The sequence below is a fragment of the Zalophus californianus genome, chromosome X (assembly GCF_009762305.2).
Source record: "Zalophus californianus isolate mZalCal1 chromosome X, mZalCal1.pri.v2, whole genome shotgun sequence".
NCBI lineage: Eukaryota > Metazoa > Chordata > Mammalia > Carnivora > Otariidae > Zalophus > Zalophus californianus.
In genome coordinates, this window is record NC_045612.1 from 25603970 (window position 1) to 25616477 (window position 12508).

The 12508-nt window shown below is 38.5% G+C and overlaps 1 pseudogene; it reads left to right on the forward strand.

The window, feature by feature from the left end:
* The first annotated feature begins 267 nt into the window (after window positions 1–267).
* LOC113930721 lies at window positions 268–1723 on the forward strand (annotated as a pseudogene).
* The last annotated feature ends 10785 nt before the right edge of the window (window positions 1724–12508 follow it).

Here is a 12508-nt window from a genome sequence, read left to right on the forward strand (position 1 = left end):
TGATAAAATCTACTTCTTATTACCAAAAATACATTTCAAATGCTGTACAAAATGATATGATAAGCACTGGGTGTTATATGCAACTGATGAATTACTGAACTCTATATCTGAAACTAATGATGTACTATATGTTGGTTAATTGAATTTAAATAAAAAATATTCACGTTGTGAATAAAACCTTTTATAAAATACTATGTTTCCTTTTTCACAATGGATTTGTTGCCAGAACACAGGTGTCATGTAAACTACCACAACACCTAAACCAAAATGGGAAAGGAAAAGACTCATATCAACATTGTCATCACTGGACATGTAGATTTGAGCAAGTCTATCACTACTGGTCATCTGATCTACAAATGTGGTGGGATCGACAAAAGGACTATTGTAAAATTTGAGAAGGAGACTGCTTAGATGGAAAAGGCCCCTTCAAGTATGACTGGGTTTTAGATAAACTGAAAATTGAATGTGAACATGGTATCATCATTGATACCTCCCTGTGGAGATTTGAGAACAGCAAGTATTATGTGACCATCATTGATGCCTCAGTACACAGAGACATTATCAAAAACATGATTACAGGCACATCTCAGGCTGACTTTGATGCCCTGATTGTTGCTGCTGTTGTTGTGAATTTGAAGCAGGTATCTCCAAGAATGGGAAGACCCGTGAACATGCCCTTCTGGCTTACACACTGGGTGTGAAACAACTAATTATTAGTGTTAACAGAATGGATTCCACTGCACCACCCTACAGCTAGAAGAGATATAAGGAAATTGTTAAGGAAGTCAGCACCTACATTAAGAAAATTGGCTACAACCCTGACACAGTAGCATCTGTGCTAATTTCTGGTTGGGATGGTGACAATATGCTGCAGACAAATACTAACATGCCTTCGTCCAAGAGATGGAAAGTCACCCATAAAGATGGCAAAGCCAGTGGAACCATGCTGCTTGAAGCTCTGGATTGTATTCTGCCATCAACTCGTCCAATTGACAAGCCCTTATGTCTGCCCCTCCAGGACATCTACAAAATTGGTGATATTGGTACCGTCCCTCTGGGTTGAGTGGAGACTGGTGTTCTTAAACCCAGCATGGTGGTCACCTTTGCTCCAGTCAGTGTTACAACCATAGTCAAGTGTGTTGAAAGGCACCATGAAGTTTGAGTGAGGCTGTTCCTGGGGACAATGTATGCTTCAATGACAAGAACCTATCTGTCAAAGATGTTCATTGTGGTAAAGCGGCTGGTGACAGCAAAAATGACCCACCAATGGAAGCATCTGGCTTCACAGCTCAGGTGATTATCCTGAACCATCCAGGCCAAATCAGTGCTGGATATGTACCTGTGCTGGACTGTCACCCAACTCACATTGCTTACAAGTTTGCTGAGATGAAGGAGAAGATTGATCATCGTTCTGGAAAAAAGTTGGAAAATGGCCCCACATTCTTGAAATCCGGTGACGCTGCCATCATTGATATGGTTCCTGGCAAGGTCTATATGTGTTGAGAGCTTCTCTGACTATCCTACTCTGGGCCATTTTGCTGTTTGTGATATGAGACAGATGGTTGTTGTGAGTGTCATCAAAGCAGTGGACAAGAAGGCAGCTGGAACTGGCAAGGTCACCAAGCCTGCCCAGAAAGCTCAGAAGGCTAAATGAATATTAACCCCAATACCTGCCACTGCAGTCTTAATCAGTGGTGGAAGAATGGTCTCATAACTGTTTGTGTCAACTCGTTGTTAAATTTAATAGTAAAAGACTGGTTAATGGGTGCATTGCATTGTAAAACCTTCAAAAGGAAAGAAGAATGTTTGTGGACCATTTGTTTTGTGTGTGTGTGTGTCAGTTTTAAGTTATTAATTTTTAAAATCAGTACTTTTTTAATGGAAACAACTTGACCAAAAATCTGTCACAGAATTTTGAGACCCATTAAAACAAATGTTTAATGAGAAAAATAAAAATAAAATAAAATAGAATAGAATAAAATAATACATGTTTTTATACTATCTTCAGAGAACATAATCATGGAAATTTACATTTTAAGTGACATAAGAAACAGACTGAATGAACCATAATTATATTACTCAGTTTACTGACACCAGAAATGTTTGTTTTTTTTACTTAAACTTAAGGTTCATATTTAAAATACATATAATAAAGTCTATACTTGTCCAATATGGTAGCCACAAGTCACACGTCCTTTATATTTACATTTAAATTAATCAAAATTAATAAATTTTAAAATTTAGTTTCTCCATCATACTAGCTGCTTTTTTAGTGCTCAGTAGCCATATACTCATCATTACAAAAAATGTTGTCAATTCTGCTATGTATAGTAGAGATAGTGATATGAGAAATATATGTATCTTGAAAATATTTAAGGATTTTGAGAGAATTTATATTTTTCCCACTTGTAGACCACTTGACCTTCAGAGGAAAGGCACTTATAATTTCTAAATTCTGATCAGTTCTATATGATTATACAACATCTCCATCAATCATTCTAATTAGAACCAGGAAATATTAAATTAAGACTTTTCTACTTCACGCACTTTTGAAAATAGCTTTCCTAATTTCATTGACCAGCTATCCACCAAACTGATGACAAGGCTGAAGAGTACAAAGAGAAGATTATTATATATAATTTTACTGATTGCTTCCATTATAATAATTATATTCTACTTAGTTTTAAATTCATTTAAAAACTTAGGGATAAGGATGGTATATCAGTCAGGATTCTCCAGAAAAACTGAATAGGGAAATATATATATATTATATATAAAATATATGATTTATTTCTAAGAAATTGGCTTATACAATTGTAGGAACTGGCAAGTATGAAAACTATCAGGCAGGCCAGCTGATTAGAAACTCAAGTGAGAGTTAATTCTGCAATCGTGAGGCAGAATTTTTTTTCTCCAGAAAACCTGTTTTTGCTTTTAAGGCCTTAAACTGATTGGATGAGATCTATATTATCAAGGGTAATCTCCTTTAATTAAAGTCAACTGATTGTAGCTATTAACCACATAGGAAAAATACCTTCACAGCAAAACCTAGATTAGTGTTTGACTAAATAACTGGGCCTAGCCAAACTGACACAAAATTAACCATCACAGATGGTAATGAGATCATATAAATGGGACTAGGGTAAGAGGGAGGTCTCTTCTCATGGCCAGAATGTGCCCAGGCTCCTGTAAGAATTCCTATTTACTACTTCAAACATGGGTGGAATACTAAACAACCCCTGTTATGATAATAATCTAGACAAGAGGTTCTCATCAATGTGATTAAATGGATAAATTTCAAGGATCTCCCTTCTTTGCACTGGTAGATTTGTGAATTATCTGCAGTTTTCTGCCTTTATCCTGAGGACTGTTTCCAGAAGAGCATGAGTTTTTTTTTCCTTTGTCAAAACTCAGTGAAAATATCCTGCCCTCTCTTCTCCCAACTTGACACTTTATCCTAAGTCATTGACTTTCTTTTTCTCAATCTCCTTCCTTTTTCTCTATTGTTCTAACCTCAGTTTATTTCAAGAACTTAAATACAGATCTAATTGATGAATAAAAATTTTAAATACTGTCTTCAAAATAAATATTTTCGATTAAAGTCTACACTTGAAACTACTTCAAATGAAGATAAAATCATGGAAAATATTATTATAACAATTCATGCTATATATGCCCTAAACTCAGGGCTTAAGAGTATACATTCTATATTTCTTGCTCACATTCGTTTAATATTTACTTGAAGTTTTAGAATAAAGCAGGAGAGAAGCTGAAAATACTTGCACATTTTAATTTCAAAAAAAACATGTATGACCCTTCCCCCAAAAGGTTTCATGCATATATGCCTCTAAACTCAAATGTGAGAATGTTAAAGAATGTACTTTGTGATAAGATCCTGCAGTAACATGGAAAATCATACATCCACAGGACTCTAGGTTACATGCTTTGAAAAACCCAAATAAGAATGTTCAAATTTACAACTTGGAACAGCAATTGCATTATAAGATAAAAGATGGATAGTGAATAAATACAAGGTTGTAATCATTCACTGAGAAGGCCCTTGCTGACATCATAAAACATGGAGGCACAGCTTGAACAGCTTTCATATGTTGGGAGACCCCCAAGAGTGATTTGCAGCCACTTACTTCTCCATTGCTCCACTTGATATATAAAAGGTACTTTTTTAACCCTTCTGAGAGCCTCCTCTGAAGAACTTTTTTAAACGTGAGGAAGTTGGGAGAAAGTTTCCTATCCCATTTCCATGAAAATTCAATTTGAAACTTTTTATGATGAGGTTATAATGTCAATTCATTCAAAAAATATTTGTCAAGGGCTCTGCTATGTGTTCGAGATATAGAGATGAATACCATCAAGTCCTGCCCTCACTTAAAGTCAACAACTCCTCAAGGAGCCTATAGTGATTTGAGGGCAGTTGTTATTAATTTGTATCAAAGTGACACCTAGAAGGGATTGATAGCAGTTGTCCAATTTGATCCCTCCATCACTATAACTAAAACATTCTAGACAGATTTTTTAGATGAATTTTTATTTGGGAATAATTTTAGATTTATACAAAAGCTAAAAAGTTAGTATAGGGATGTGATGGTTAATTTTATATATGAACCTGACTAGGACATGGGATGCCCTGACATTTGTTCAAACATTCTAGTTATGTCTATGAGAGTGTTTCTGGATGAGATTAAGATTCCAATCAGTAGACTGAATAAAACATGTTGTGCTCCCTTAGGTTGTGAAATCCATTCAGTCATTTGAAGAACTGAATAGAACAAAAACACTGACCATCTCTTGAGTAAGAGGGAATTTCCTTCTTTCTGACTGCCTGGAACTAGGACATTGTAAGGGTTTTGTTTATGTATACACACACACACACACACACACACACACCTTTGGACTTGGACTGGAACTAACCCATACTATTATATACTCTATTATATACCACTAAACTGTGTGTGTGTGTGTGTGTGTGTGTGTGTGTGTGTGTGTGTGTGTGTGTATACATATGGCCTTTTGGTTCTGTTTTTCTGGAGAACCTTAACACAAGAGAGTTCCCATATATCCTCCACTCAGTTTCATTTTCCCATTCTATTATCATCATTATTATGATGCATTTATCAAAAATAAAAATTAGAGAGGGAGCTAAGATGTTGGCATAGTAGGAGGACCTTAGGCTCATCTTGTCCCTCAAACACAAATAGATAACTATCAAATCATTCTGAATACCCAAGAAATCAATCTGAGGACTGACAGAACAAACTCCACAACTAGAGGGAGAGAAAAGGCCACACTGAGGAAGGTAGGAAGTGCAGAGACATGGTTTGGGTGAGAAAAAGATTGCAGGTGCTGTGGAAGTGTGGGAACACTGGTAACAGAAAAAGGTGTGAGAGAGAGGAGCACACAGGGGAATGCACGAAGAGAATACTTCTCCAAGGCCACTGGCTGGGAAAATGAGAGGAGCTGATTTTTGTGAGTTTTTGCAACCAGCAGAGCTTGAAGACTGAAATTTTAAAGGTTGGCAGGCTTGGCTGGGATAGATCCCCGAGGGCACTGCCCTACTGCTACTGAGAAGGCTGGCAAAAAACTCGGGGGGCAGATGGCACAATCTGAGGAAGGCCTGGGCAGATGGGGGGAGATTATTCACTCTTTGTGGATCATGTCCCTGAGAGGTAGCGTTCACAGAGATGCCTCTCCAGGGGCCAAAGAAAACAGCAGGCATCATTTCCTGCCACCCCACCAAGCATAAATGCCAAGCTACATGCCAAGGGCAACTCAGCCCAAACACTGGCTCTTTAGCTTGCTTGCTCCAAGTCCCATGCCCCTGCACTCTGGTGTGACTGCCCTTCTTGGTCAAACCTCCCTCATTCCCAGCACAGTGAGACCCTCCCCCAGAAGACTAGCACAGGCCCCTTCCCACACTGCGTGCCTAGAGCCTAGAGTTTTAAAAATTAGCAGGCTGGGCTGGGATAGAGGCTGGAGGGCACAGCACTGTTCCTGGAGAGAAGGCAGGCAAACAAGAGGCAGAAAGTGTGAAAATGGCGATCTGAAAAATGCCTGGAATGGACAGTGGGGAGATTATTCACTCTTCTTGGAGTGCTTCCCTGAGAGCAGCAAGGCCATCATTCAGAACAGAAGGAGAGATAGAGTTTCCCAGACAAACAAAAACTAAAGGAGTTTGTGACCACTAAACCAACCCTTCAAGAAACATTAAAGGGGACTCTTGGAGTGGAAATGAAAGACCAAAAGTGACAAGGACAAGAAAGGAACAGAGAAAATCTCCAGAAACAATAAAACAAGTAATAAAATGGCACTAAATGCATATCTATCAATAATTATTCTGAATGTAAGTGGACTAAACAGTCCAATCAAAAGACATAGTGTGTCAGAATGGATAAAAAAATAAGACCCACCTGAATGCTGCTTACAAGAGACTTATTTTAGACTAAAGACACCTACAGATTGAAAGTGAGGGGATGGGTTTTGGATCAATGAGCTAAGATGGTGGAGTAACAGGAAGATCCAAGGCTTGCCTCATCCCTTGAACACAACTAGATAAATACCAAATCATTCTGAATATCCAAATAATTGATCTGAAGACTGACAGAACAAATTACACAGCTAGAGGGAGAGAAGAGGCCACATTATGAAAGGTAGGAAGTGCAGAGACGTGATTTGGGGGAGAAGAGGATCCCGGGTGCTGCAGAGAGGAAGAAGCCTTGATCACAGAAAGAGGTGAAAGAGAGAGAGATAGGGAGAGAGAGAGAGAGAAAGGGAGCACACAAGGGATCGCACAAGGAAAATACTCCCAAAGCCATTGACTGGGAAAACAAGAGGGGCTGATTTTTGTGAGTTCTTACAACCAGCAGATCTCAAAGACTGGAGTTTTAGAGGTCCATGCTACAGAGGGTACAGAGCCTGGTGAGCACTGCAGTGCTCCTATGGAGGAGGGCAGAGAACCTGGGGGAAGAAGGCACAATCTGATGATACCCTGGGATGCACTGGGAGAGAGTGTTCCCCCTTCTCTGAGTGCATCTGGGAGAGATGGCACTGCCTCTCAAGGGACAAAAGAGCCAGAGGGTGCCATTATGTTCCCCCACCCCTCAGCATAGGCATAAAGACACCAGCTGAAGTGGCTAACCTGGACACCAGCTTTTTGCTGGTCTTTACTCCAAACACCAAGCTCCTGTGCTTTGGTCTGACTGCCTTTCTGGGACAAACCTGTACCAGTCCCAGTACAGTGAGACTCCCCCACCCAGAAGATGAGCATGGGTCTTCACCATGCCAGATACCTAAAGTCTGGAGTTTTAAAATTCAGCTGGCCTGCCTGGGATAAACAGGTGCACTGCACTGCAAGGCAGGCAGATAGCCAGGACACAGACAAGGTGAAGGCAGGGATCTGAGGGACACCTGGGACACATGAGGGGAGATTATTTGGTCTTCTGTGAGGGCTTCCTGGACACTGACAGGCGTGAACTCCCCTCTCCAGGGTAAGGAAGAGGGCTGGTGTCATTTTTCTCCCCTACCTCTCAGCATAAACTAACTTCAGGAAACAGCACAGCACCAACAGTGGTGACTCAACTTCACTAAGCCCCACCCCCACACTCTGCAAGTGCTGCTTTACTAGGACAAATGTGCCTGAGAACTGGAACAGTGGGCCCCTCCCCCAGAAGACAAGCAAACCCTCACACACAACACAACTACTGACCATAGAGTGCTACAAAGCTTCAACTCAAGTGGAAATAGCAATAGATCTCTGTTAACAAGCAGATCAGAGCACACCTAGTAAAAACTCACCACACAGTAGACAAGGTCAAAACACCCCACTGCAGGCGAGGAGAAACATTACAGAGGATTGACCTGAGGGAAAGAGTGACCAAAACACATCAGCAGAGTGCAAACAGCATATGCCAGAAATGATCCCTGAATCACTGGGCCTTGGACAGTATATGATCTCTTTATAAAATGATTACTCTCAGGAGAAGGAAACATAACAGGCTTTCCTAAAACACAGAAGACAGTGGCTTAGACAAAATACCAAGAAGGAGTAATTCATCCCAAAAGAAAGAACAAGAAAAGGCCATGGCCAGGGATCTAATCAAAATAAATATAAATAACATGTCTGAACCAGAATTTAAAACAACAGTCATAAGGATACTAGCTGGGCTTTAAAAAAGCATAGAGACACCAGGGAGTGCCTTATAGCAGAGATAAAAGACCTAAAAACTAGTCAGGCCAAAATAAAAAAGAGCTATAACCAACATGCAAAACCAACTGGATGTAATGATCACAAGGATGGAAGAAGCAGAGGAACAAATAAATGATTAAAAAGATAAAATTATGGGGATGCCTGGGTGGCTCAGTCAGTTAAGTGTCTGCTTTCAGCTCAGGTCATGATCTCAGCGTCCTGGAATCAAGTCCCGTGTCATCTGGCTTCTTGCTCAGTGGGGAGTCTGCTTCTCCCTCTCCCTCTGCCCCTCCACCTTCTTGTGCTCTGTTTCTCTGTCTCTCTCTCTCTCAAATAAATAATTAAAAAAATAATAAAAACCAATAAAAAGATAAAATTATGGAAAATAATGAAGTCAGAAAGAAGGTAAGAAAAAATATTGGATCATGAATGTAGACTTAGGGAACCCAGTGAATCCATAAAGCATAATAACATTCATATAATAGGAGTCCCAGAAGAAGAGAGGGGAAAAGGGGCAGAATGTTTATTTCAGCAAATTATAGCTGAAAACTTCCCTAATCTGGGGAAGGAAACAGACATCCAAATCCAGGAGGTACAGAGAACTCCCATCAAAATCAACAAAAGCAGACCAACACCAAGACATAGTGTAGTTAAATTTGCAAAATATAGAGATAAAGAAAAAAATCCTAAAACAACAAGACAAAAAAGTCCCTAACTTACAAGGGAAGACAAATAAGGTTAGCAGCAGATATCTCCACAGAAGCTTTGCAGGCTAGAAGAGAGTGGCACAATATATTCAATGTGGTAAATGAGAAAAATATGCAGCCAAGAATACTCCATCCACCAAGTCTGTCATTCAGAATAGAAATATGGATAGTTTCCCAGATAAACAAACAACTAAAGGAGTTCATGACACTAAACCAGTCCTGCAAAAATTAATAAAGGGGACTCTTCGAATGGGAAAGAAAAACCAAAAGCAAAAAAGACTAGAAAGGAACAGAGAAAATCTCCAGAAACGATGACATAAAAAGTGATACAATGGCACAAAATTCATATCTATTAATAATCACACTGAATGTAAAGGGACTAAATGCTCCAAAAGACATAGGGTGTCAGAATGGATTAAAAAAAAAAAAACAAGACCCATCTATATGCTGCTTACAAGAGACTAATTTTAGACCTAAAGACACCTGAGGATTGAAAGTGAGGGGGTGGAGAACCATCTATCATTCTAATGGACATCAAAAGAAAGCCAGAGTAGCCATCCTTATATCAAACTAGATTTACCAAAGATGGTAATAATACATGAAGAAGACTGTAAAAAGAGATAAAGACAGGCACTATATCATAAGAAAGGGGTCTATCCAAAAAAAAAGAATTAATAATTGTAAATATTTATCCCCCAACTTGGGAGCACCCAAATATATAAATCAATTAATAATAAACATAAAGAAACTCATTGATAATAATACAATAATAGGAGACTTTAACACCCTAATGACAATAATGGACAGATCATCTAAGCAGAAAATCAACAAGGAAACAATGACTTTGAATGACACACTGGACCAGATGGACTTGACAGATATTGTCAGAACATTTTATCCTAAAGCAGCAGAGTATACATTCTTTTGAGTGCATATGAAACATTTTCCAGAATAGATCACAGATACTGGGTCACAAATTAGGCTTCAACCAGTACAAAAAGACTGAGATCATACCCTGCATATTTTCAGACCACAATGCTATGAAACATGAAGTCAACCACAAGAAAAAATTTGGAAGGACCACAAATACATGGAGGTTAAAGAACATCCTACTAAAGAATGAATGGATTAACCAGGAAATTAAAGAAGAAATAAAAAATACATGGAAGCAAATGAAAATGAAAACACGACAGTCCAAAACCTTTGGGATGGAGCAAAAGTGGTCCTAGGAGGGAAGTATATTAGCAATACAGGCCTACCTCAAGAAGCAAGAAAAATCTCAAATACACAACCTAATTTTACACCAAAAGGAGCTAGGAAAAGAAAAATTGAAGCCTAAAGCCAGCACAAGAAAAGAAATAATAAAGATTAAAGCAAAAATAAATGATATAGAAACAAAAAAGGAGAATGCATCAATGAATCCAGGAGCTGATTCATTGAAAGAATCAATAAAATTGATAAATCCCTAGCCAGATTTATCAACAAAAAAACAAAGGGGCACCTGGCTCAGTCGGTTAAGAGGCTGCCTTCGGCTCAGGTCATGATCTCAGGGTCCTGGGATCGAGCCCCACATCAGAATCCCTGCTCGGTGGGGAATCTGCTTCTCCCTCTCCAACTGCCCCTCCCCCTGTCTGTGCACTCTCACTCTCTCCCTCTCTCTCAAATAAATAAAATCTTAAAAAGAAAAAAAGAAAAACTATATGCCAACAAATTGGACAACCTGGAAGAAATGGATAAATTCCTACAACCATATAAACTACCAAAACTGAAACAGGAAGAAATAGAAAACTTGAACTGACCAATAACCAGCAAAGAAATTAAATCAGTAATCGAAAACCTCCCAACAAACAAAAGTCCAGGGCCAGATGGCTTCCCAGGGGAATTCTACCAAACATTGAAAGAAGAGTTAATACCTATTCTTCTCAAACTATTCCAAAAATTAGAAAAGGAAGGAAAATTTCTAAATCCATCCAATGAGTCCGGCATTACCCTGATACCAAAACCAGACAAAGACTCCACTAAAAAAGAGAAGGCCAATATCCCTGATGAACATGGATGCAAAAATTCTTAATAAAATACTATCGAATTGAATCCAACAATACATTGAAAGAATGATTCAGCACAATGAACTGGGATTTATTTCTGGGTTTTAAGGGTGGTTTAATATTTGCAAATTAACCAACATCACATTCCACATTAACAAAAGAAGTGATAAGAACCATATGATCATTTTAATAGATGCAGAAAAAGCACTTGACAAAATACAACATCCATTCATGATAAAAACCCTCAACAAAGTAGGGATAGAGGGAACATACCTCAACATCATGAAGGCCTTATATGAAAGACCCACAGCTAATATAATTCTTAATGGGGAAAACCTGAGAGCTTTTCCTCTGGTCAGGAACAAGAGGGATGACCACTCTCACCACTATTACTTAATAGTACTGGAAGTCCTCGCCTCAGCAATCAGATGACAACAACAACAACAACAACAACAACAACAACAAAAACAAATAAAAGGCATCCAAACCAGCAAGGAAGAGGCCAACCTTTGAATATCTGCAGATAACATGATACTCTACACAGAAAGCTCAAAGACTCCAACAAAAATTTGCTAGACCTGATAACCGAATTCAGCAAAGTCACAGGATACAAAATCAACATACAGAAATCTGTTGCATTTTTATACACCAATAACAGAGAAAGAGAAAGAGAAAGAAAGAGAAGAGAAATCAAGGAATTGATCCCATTTACAATTGCACCAAAATCTATGAGATACTTAGGAATAAACCTAACCAAAGAGATAAAAGATCTGTACTCAGAAAACTATAAAACACTGATGGAATAAATTGAGGGTGACACAAAGAAATGGAAAAATATTCCATGCTCATGGATTGGAAGAATAAATGTCTATACTACCCAAAGCAATCTACACATTGGATGCAATACCCATCAAAATACCACCAGCATTTTTCACAGAGCCAGAACAAACAATCCTAAAAATTTGTATGGAAGACAAAGACCCTGAATAGCCAAAGCAATCTTGAAAAAGAAAAGCAAAGCTGGAGGCATCACAATTTCAGACTTCCAACTATATTACAAAGCTGTAGTCATCAAGATAGTATGGTATTGGCACAAAAATAAACACATAGATCAACAGACCAGAGTAGCAAACCAAGAAATGAACCCACAACTATACGGTCAACTAATATTCAACAAAACAGGAAACAATATCCAATGAAAAAAAGTCTCTTCAACAAATGGTATTGGGAAAACTGAACTGAAATGTGCAGAAGAATCAATCTGGACCACTTTCTTACACCATACACAAAAATACATTCAAAATGTATTAAAGACCTAAGTATGGGACAGGGAATCATTAAAATCCAAGAGGAGAACACAGGCAGTAACCTCTTTGACATTAGCCATAACAACTTGTTATTAGATATGTCTCCTGAGGCAAGGGAAACAAAAGTAAAAATAAACTACCAGGACATCATCAAAATAAAAAGTTTCTGCACAGTGAAGGAAACAGTCAACAAAACTAAAAGCAACCTTCAGAATGGGAGAAGATATTTACAAATGACATATCTGATAA